The sequence below is a fragment of the Fukomys damarensis genome, unplaced genomic scaffold (assembly GCF_012274545.1).
Source record: "Fukomys damarensis isolate Sample0158 unplaced genomic scaffold, DMR_v1.0_HiC HiC_scaffold_12, whole genome shotgun sequence".
Taxonomy (NCBI): domain Eukaryota; kingdom Metazoa; phylum Chordata; class Mammalia; order Rodentia; family Bathyergidae; genus Fukomys; species Fukomys damarensis.
The window spans coordinates 7697623-7705381 of record NW_022900924.1 but is presented as its reverse complement, the minus strand read 5'-3'; the positions used below and the strand labels follow the sequence as shown (position 1 = coordinate 7705381).

At 43.8% G+C, this 7759-nt stretch overlaps 1 protein-coding gene across 2 annotated transcripts in view; it reads right to left on the bottom strand.

Moving 5' to 3' along the window:
- The window catches only part of Kctd10 (potassium channel tetramerization domain containing 10), a 29385-nt gene that overhangs the window by 21139 nt on the left and 487 nt on the right, over positions 1-7759 (bottom strand). The window lies entirely within an intron of this gene.

Below are 7759 nucleotides of genomic sequence, written 5' to 3'. Positions count from 1 at the left end.
AAAAAAAAAAAAAAAAAAAAATTAAAAGATCACAGAAAAATCTGGGTTTCTGGCCTCTCTTAAAATCAGAGACCAAGTGCCCCTAGAAAGTAGTGGGTGTGGTTTACTCCAAACCATACCCAGAGTCTCACACCCTGTCCTAACTTGCTAAACCTAGTGTTACAAGTTTGCCACTAACGTTTGTGTTACAAGGACTTCCTTTCTGCCTGGTACCTGTATAGTTAGCATGGCCACAACCTAAAGCAGCCAAAGCACTACCAGTGTGTTTCCACCACTCCTAGGACAGACACCACTAAATACCACCAAGTACTAGCTGAAAAAAAAATGGACACATGAATTTTGGAGCTAAGCGGGCCTGAAAAAGGAGACTAGTATCTGGCATATATGTACTCCAAGAAATTGTGTGTGTGTGTGTGTGTGTGTGTGTGTGTGTGATGCTGGAGATTAAATCCAGGGCCTTAACACTGAGCTATACCCCCAGTCCTTTTTTAAATTTTAAGACAAGGTCTTGCTAAGTTACTAAGATGTCCAGGCTAGGCTGAAACCTGTGATCATCTTGCTTCAGCCTCCCAGAGTGCTAGAATTCGGGTCTACACCACCATGCCCAACAAGTTGTTTTTTCAATGAATGATTCTTTAAATTCTACAGTTGAAGATGTCCAAGAATGGACTACATCTTTCTGGAACCTGGGGCACACAGTACAGAGGAAGAGAAAAGCAACTTTGATAGCCAGGAAATGGTCTGACCCTCACAGTAAGGCCTTAGCATTCCCACTGAGCAGGACCAATTTCACAGCACTTCGCCATCAGAAAAGGCCACTCTGCAACCAAGATGTCACAAAACAAGAAGGCCATTTCATAATGCTATTTGAACACTAACAAAAATACAAAGAATTGAGGCCAGGGATTTAGCTCAGTGAAGCTATACCTGCTTCTCAAATGCAAGGTCCTGAGCTCAATCCCCAGTACTGGAAAAAACAAACAAACATTACCCAAAACACAAGAGTTATAGTTTAGATCTAAAATGTCCCCGTCTCAGGTTCAGAGGTGGAGCTTTTAGAAGGTAAGTGGATCAAGGGGGACAATATACTCTCAATGGATTAGTCATTGAGGAGTTCATAGCTGACTATGCTGGCGGGGTCTGGTTTGAAGAGGTGGGTCTCTGGGAGTGTGACCTGGAAGGGTGTATTCTTGTCCCTGGCTCCTCCCTCTCTGCTTCCTGACTGCCCTGATATAAGCAGCTTTCCTCTCTCCGCCTAGCTCTTCTTCAACCAAGCAGTTTCTGCATTGGAGCCAGCTAACCACGGACTAAACCTTCTGAAACTGTAAGCTAAAATAAACCTCTCCTCCAAGTTGGGGCTGCTGGCTATTTTGTCCCGGTGACAGAAAAGTGACCAGACATCCCTATGTCCTGTTAATGTAAGATACCACTGCTTCCTTACCAATTAGAGCTTGGTTTCATTCTTCATGCCTTCAGGATAGGAAATCTCTGAGACCACAGAATTAGCTTGCTTGCTGGCAGCATTCAACACAGAGCAAAGTCTCACTTCTCTGAGCATTCCCTCCCCACAAATCCTTTCTCTGAGATGCCCCCCAGCCCTGCTTCAATGCAACCAAGAGGTGAAGCCAACCACACTGGACTGACTACAGGAGTGCTCCATGTGGTTTTGACCAGAGGGCCCTGACAGCACAAAGCTTTTCTGAACTATTCTGAAAAAAGATTTTTACTTTCTTTATGCATTTCTGTCTTCTCCAGAAAGACTTTCCACAATAACACCTACTGTATTTGTAATTGGTAAAACACAAATGTTATTTTTTTTTAAACGGGGCAGGATGAAACGATGGCAATTTATAACAGTTGAGGCCATGATTTGTGTGTGTGTGTGTGTGTGTGTGTGTGTGTGTGATGCTGGAGATTAAATCCAGGGCCTTAACACTGAGCTATACCCCCAGTCCTTTTTTAAATTTTAAGACAAGGTCTTGCTAAGTTACTAAGATGTCCAGGCTAGGCTGAAACCTGTGATCATCTTGCTTCAGCCTCCCAGAGTGCTAGAATTCGGGTCTACACCACCATGCCCAACAAGTTGTTTTTTCAATGAATGATTCTTTAAATTCTACAGTTGAAGATGTCCAAGAATGGACTACATCTTTCTGGAACCTGGGGCACACAGTACAGAGGAAGAGAAAAGCAACTTTGATAGCCAGGAAATGGTCTGACCCTCACAGTAAGGCCTTAGCATTCCCACTGAGCAGGACCAATTTCACAGCACTTCGCCATCAGAAAAGGCCACTCTGCAACCAAGATGTCACAAAACAAGAAGGCCATTTCATAATGCTATTTGAACACTAACAAAAATACAAAGAATTGAGGCCAGGGATTTAGCTCAGTGAAGCTATACCTGCTTCTCAAATGCAAGGTCCTGAGCTCAATCCCCAGTACTGGAAAAAACAAACAAACATTACCCAAAACACAAGAGTTATAGTTTAGATCTAAAATGTCCCCGTCTCAGGTTCAGAGGTGGAGCTTTTAGAAGGTAAGTGGATCAAGGGGGACAATATACTCTCAATGGATTAGTCATTGAGGAGTTCATAGCTGACTATGCTGGCGGGGTCTGGTTTGAAGAGGTGGGTCTCTGGGAGTGTGACCTGGAAGGGTGTATTCTTGTCCCTGGCTCCTCCCTCTCTGCTTCCTGACTGCCCTGATATAAGCAGCTTTCCTCTCTCCGCCTAGCTCTTCTTCAACCAAGCAGTTTCTGCATTGGAGCCAGCTAACCACGGACTAAACCTTCTGAAACTGTAAGCTAAAATAAACCTCTCCTCCAAGTTGGGGCTGCTGGCTATTTTGTCCCGGTGACAGAAAAGTGACCAGACATCCCTATGTCCTGTTAATGTAAGATACCACTGCTTCCTTACCAATTAGAGCTTGGTTTCATTCTTCATGCCTTCAGGATAGGAAATCTCTGAGACCACAGAATTAGCTTGCTTGCTGGCAGCATTCAACACAGAGCAAAGTCTCACTTCTCTGAGCATTCCCTCCCCACAAATCCTTTCTCTGAGATGCCCCCCAGCCCTGCTTCAATGCAACCAAGAGGTGAAGCCAACCACACTGGACTGACTACAGGAGTGCTCCATGTGGTTTTGACCAGAGGGCCCTGACAGCACAAAGCTTTTCTGAACTATTCTGAAAAAAGATTTTTACTTTCTTTATGCATTTCTGTCTTCTCCAGAAAGACTTTCCACAATAACACCTACTGTATTTGTAATTGGTAAAACACAAATGTTATTTTTTTTTAAACGGGGCAGGATGAAACGATGGCAATTTATAACAGTTGAGGCCATGATTAAGCAAAAGTCACAGGCAATAATGTTATCCAACTCTTCTGGCCAAACCTTCCAACCTCCCCAGCCCCAAGGGTGGCCTAAAAATCAGGGGCTGGGAACTTAAGACAGGGCCCCACAAACTGAAGCTGAGAAAGAATGGCCTCATGCAAGAAAGTGTTTTCTCAAGAAGCTGTTCCTGCCTCTTCAAGTGAAAACATCACAAGTTTTCAAAAGCTCAGGCTGAGCTCACCTTGGGTCTCTATGGCCTGACGCCAATCATAAATGAGGCAAAGAGGAAGTGGTGACTCCCTCCTTCCCACCTTTCCTTTGAATCAGTTCCTAGAGATCCTCACTGCAATAGTTATAGCCAACCATATCCTGCAGAAAACTCTGTTCACGAGATGAGAGGTAACTTACAGGAATAGTTTCCCAAAACATGAAGACCTGAAGAGAAAAAGGTGAGGAATGAGGGGAGGAGGTTTAAAGAAATTTGCCCCAAGGGAGAAAGGAAGAGGCAAGAAAAAAGATGAAAATATAAGGAAAAACTGGAAACTAAGCTTTTGTACATAGGGAGTGGAGGGGGCTTAAAAGGGGGGAAGGGAAAAAAGAGGTGAGATACATCATACACAGGTGCAAATTCCCTATGATGGGTGCTATCATCATGCATGCCTAAAATGTACCGATAAATGTTTTGCTATTAAAAATAATTTGCCTCAAAATGGAAACGCTTCTCTAGCATCCTATCAGATGTAAATTTACATAATGTCTATGAGAAATGATCTTGCCATCTTCGAGGCACCTACCATAAAAGAGACCCAAAAAAAAGGACAGAAAGTACATGTTTTTGCATATGATGAAGTAGATTTTAAGTGCACAGCAGATGAATTTTGGTCTATTTGTGTATCTGTGCTCCTCTCCAATCAAGATAGAGGACACTTCCATGGCTCTAGAAGGTCCCTCCACGCCTGTTCATCATTAACTTCTGCCACCATATGCGACTTTCTGAAATTCAAACAATGCTATCGTTATTCTCATTCATGGATTCGGATACTATGGCTCAGAGAGGATCAGTTGTTTCTGGAAGGTGAATCAGTAACAAGAAAACAAAAGACACGAGCAAGTCCTGGCTGGCCTGGAGCCCCTGAGGCTTGGTGTATTTAGAGCTATGACACATATAAATTGAGAAAAGAGAGCACCCCGCCTTCCCTCTTTAAAAACCGTGTTTTTTTAAGATGGGGAGCACTGTATAAGGACTCGGGATTGAGAATCAGGTGGTTGTTTTAGGCCCAGCCCTGTCACGTATGAATCTATTCCCATCATTCAAACAGGGCAGCAGCCACTCCCAGCCCCCAGCTATAATGGAGGCCATAAAAAGCACCCAGCACCAACCCTGGCTCAGATATGAAACATTCAAATTATGATCATCTGGGAATGTTCTCAAAGTCTCAAATTATCTCCTCTTTGGAGACTGTTTCCAGCTCTAATGATGACTTGAACTTTGAGACAGAGGCTTGAGACTCCAGGTTAGACAGGGAAAGCCCTACAGCTTCCCAGAGCCCACCCCTCCCAAGGTCAGTGAACCCAATACCCAGAAAGGCCGTTGGAGAGAACTTTCCAGCTGTATTCATGTTCTCAGGCCCCAGTTACAGTGAAGTGAAGACACAAAAAAGTGGATGATAAACTTCTCACAGCAAACCTCTCTACTGACACCTGTCCTCCCATCCCTACAGGCATCCTGCTGTTTTACTCCTTTCAGAGGTTTGATTGCCTTATTAATAAGGTTGGGGAAGTAGAGCAGGAGAGAGCAAAATTGTTTTCAAGAATCAGAGAAGATATACCTGAGACACTGGTTTTGGATTCTAGTCAATGGAAAATTTGAGTTACTAGGATAAGTCCATGCTCTTTCCTTCCCATTTGCCCTGAATACACAGTTGCTGATTCTAAGTAATGGCTCTCTACCTAAGCACACACTGGACTCACTGGGGGAGCTTAAAAAAATACTGATGTCTTGGTCATAGCCACAGAAATCCTGATGTCATCGGCCTAGGGGTGTGCTAGGCCACAAAATTTTACAGTTCCCTCACACCTGTAATCCCAGTACTCAGGAGGCTGAGGCAAGAGGACTGTGATTTTTGAGGCCAGACTGAGATACACAGTGAGACCCTGTCTCAAAACAAAACAAACAAAAAACTAAATTCAATTCTTCCAGGCAACTCCAAAACATAGCCAACACTGCAAATCACTGTCCTTAAGTCTTGTACTTCCCAATTAAGCTATAATTAACTAGCAGTCTTAGAGAAACTCTCCTACTTCTTGGTCTGTTGGCCCAGTGAACTCCTGACGCATACATCTAAAAAAAAAAAAAAAAACCAAGCCGGGCATGGTGGCACATGCCTGTAATCCCAGCACTTGGGAGGCTGAGGCAGGAGGATCTCTGAGTTGAGACCAGCCTGGGCTACACAGTGAGTTCCAGGTCAGTCTCAACTACATAGTGAGACCTTGTCTCAAAAAAACCAAAACCAAACAAACAAACATAAAAACAAACCATAAATAAAAGCCTCTAGTTCATAGCTTCAGAGTCATAGGTAGGAGGCAATTGTATAAAAACAGCTGAAAAGAAAAAATCTTGACTTGAACAGGGATCCAGATTAAGTACAGCAGAGAAAAAAAGACAACAAATCCCCACACAGCTGTTTCATGTATGCATGTATATGCGCGTGGCGGCAAACTAGACTGAGCCTGGCAAACCTAGTCTGCAATCCTGGCAGTTCCACCACATCTTGAAGCTCGGAAGAGCAACTTCAGCCAAAATTCATTTTCCTAATTTGTAAAATCTAGTGCTAAAGCCATAATCTTCAAAAAATCCCCCAAGGAATTGAATGTTAAAGCACTTGGCACCTTGTCCCTCGTTTTCCTTCTAGTTTTGAGATGCTGTCCCCAAACCTAGCTACTAGAATCACTTGGGCTACACCTCAGACCAATTAATCAGAATCCTGTAAAGAGAGGCTGAGAGCTCGGTAACTAGTGTTTAAAAATCACTTCAGGTGACTCAGATACGCTTCCAGGGCTCAGCACCACTGGGCTGAGGAAGGTGTTTGTTTAATCATCATAGATTCTATGATCTAGAATCATAGGGCTGTGTGGCAAAAAAACATGAGGTTGGGAACTCTTACAGCAGGGAAGTTTAAAAAATACTGCACTGAAAGTAGGCAAAACACTTCCCAAAACTGTGGGCAAGTCATACCTCAAAAGTCTTCCATTTCAGTCAAACAACTGAATTAGTCACACAACTGCAGCATTAGTGTGGGCAGAGGACTTCCTTAGAAAACAACTATCTAGTCAGGTTTAGCACACAAACAACATTAGCTTGTTCATCTCAATGGTCTAATGAGAAAGATACTATCGTCAGTACCACTTTCAGGGAAAGAAAATTAAGGGTCAGAACTGTAAGAACTCTAATTAACTCTGACTCCAATCTGTAAGCCCCTTTCATTTCATAGCCCAAATCAAGACATCCTTCCTTTAAACTACCTGCATGATCCCACCCTCAGGCTGTGGTAGACCTTGAAATTTTGGCCAAGTTTTAACAGGTTCCCAGGTGATATCACTGTTGACCCGGGGGCCTACATGTTGAGAACCACTAGTTCAGGTGGTCGTCTTCTTCTTGAGTGTAAAGTCTTTATTTTGCAGAAAATGAAACAGATCAAAGTCAAATACAGATGTACTCGTTTTTCTTTAGATTGGGACTGATCTTCCCTAAGACTGCACTTACTTGGGAAGTGACAAACATATAAACAAAAAAAATGACCTGGGCTGATCTTTGGTTGTCCCCACTGAGGGACAAAGAGCTACTCAAGGAACAGACCCTTGAGGATCCCAAGTAAACAGAAACCTTCTCACAGCTGAGACAGCAATATGAGAAAAACCTCAGTTCCTGAGGCGTGGCCACCTGAGGCCTCAAAGGAAGTGATCAGATATATACCCAGGCACCAGTTGGGGGTGGACTGCGTGACACAAGTACCTTGACTTCAGACCCCTGGCATTCCTCCCTGGGATTCCAAGCCCTGAACATACGCTGGCCTGCCAGCTCCCTCTCACCGATGTGTTTGTTCAGAGGAACCTGACAGCCGCTTTCCCGGTACCCTGAGACTCTTACTACACCTTGCAAGATACCAAACGGTCTCTCCAAGAATTCCCGCTTTACCCTTTCATAACCTCCTATTCCCCTTTAACAATCCCCCAAACCTTGATTTTCCACCCCAAATGTGTTTTCAATGAGATTTCTTTGTTCTCACAATCTTCAACTCCCATCTCCAACAAGTATTCACCATTCGAGATCCTCCACTCACCCACATATACATCTACTCCCCAAACCCAAACGCACGTGCCCAGATCTTCAACAGCCAGGGTTCCTCCAATTCTCCACCCCACGCCCCTCC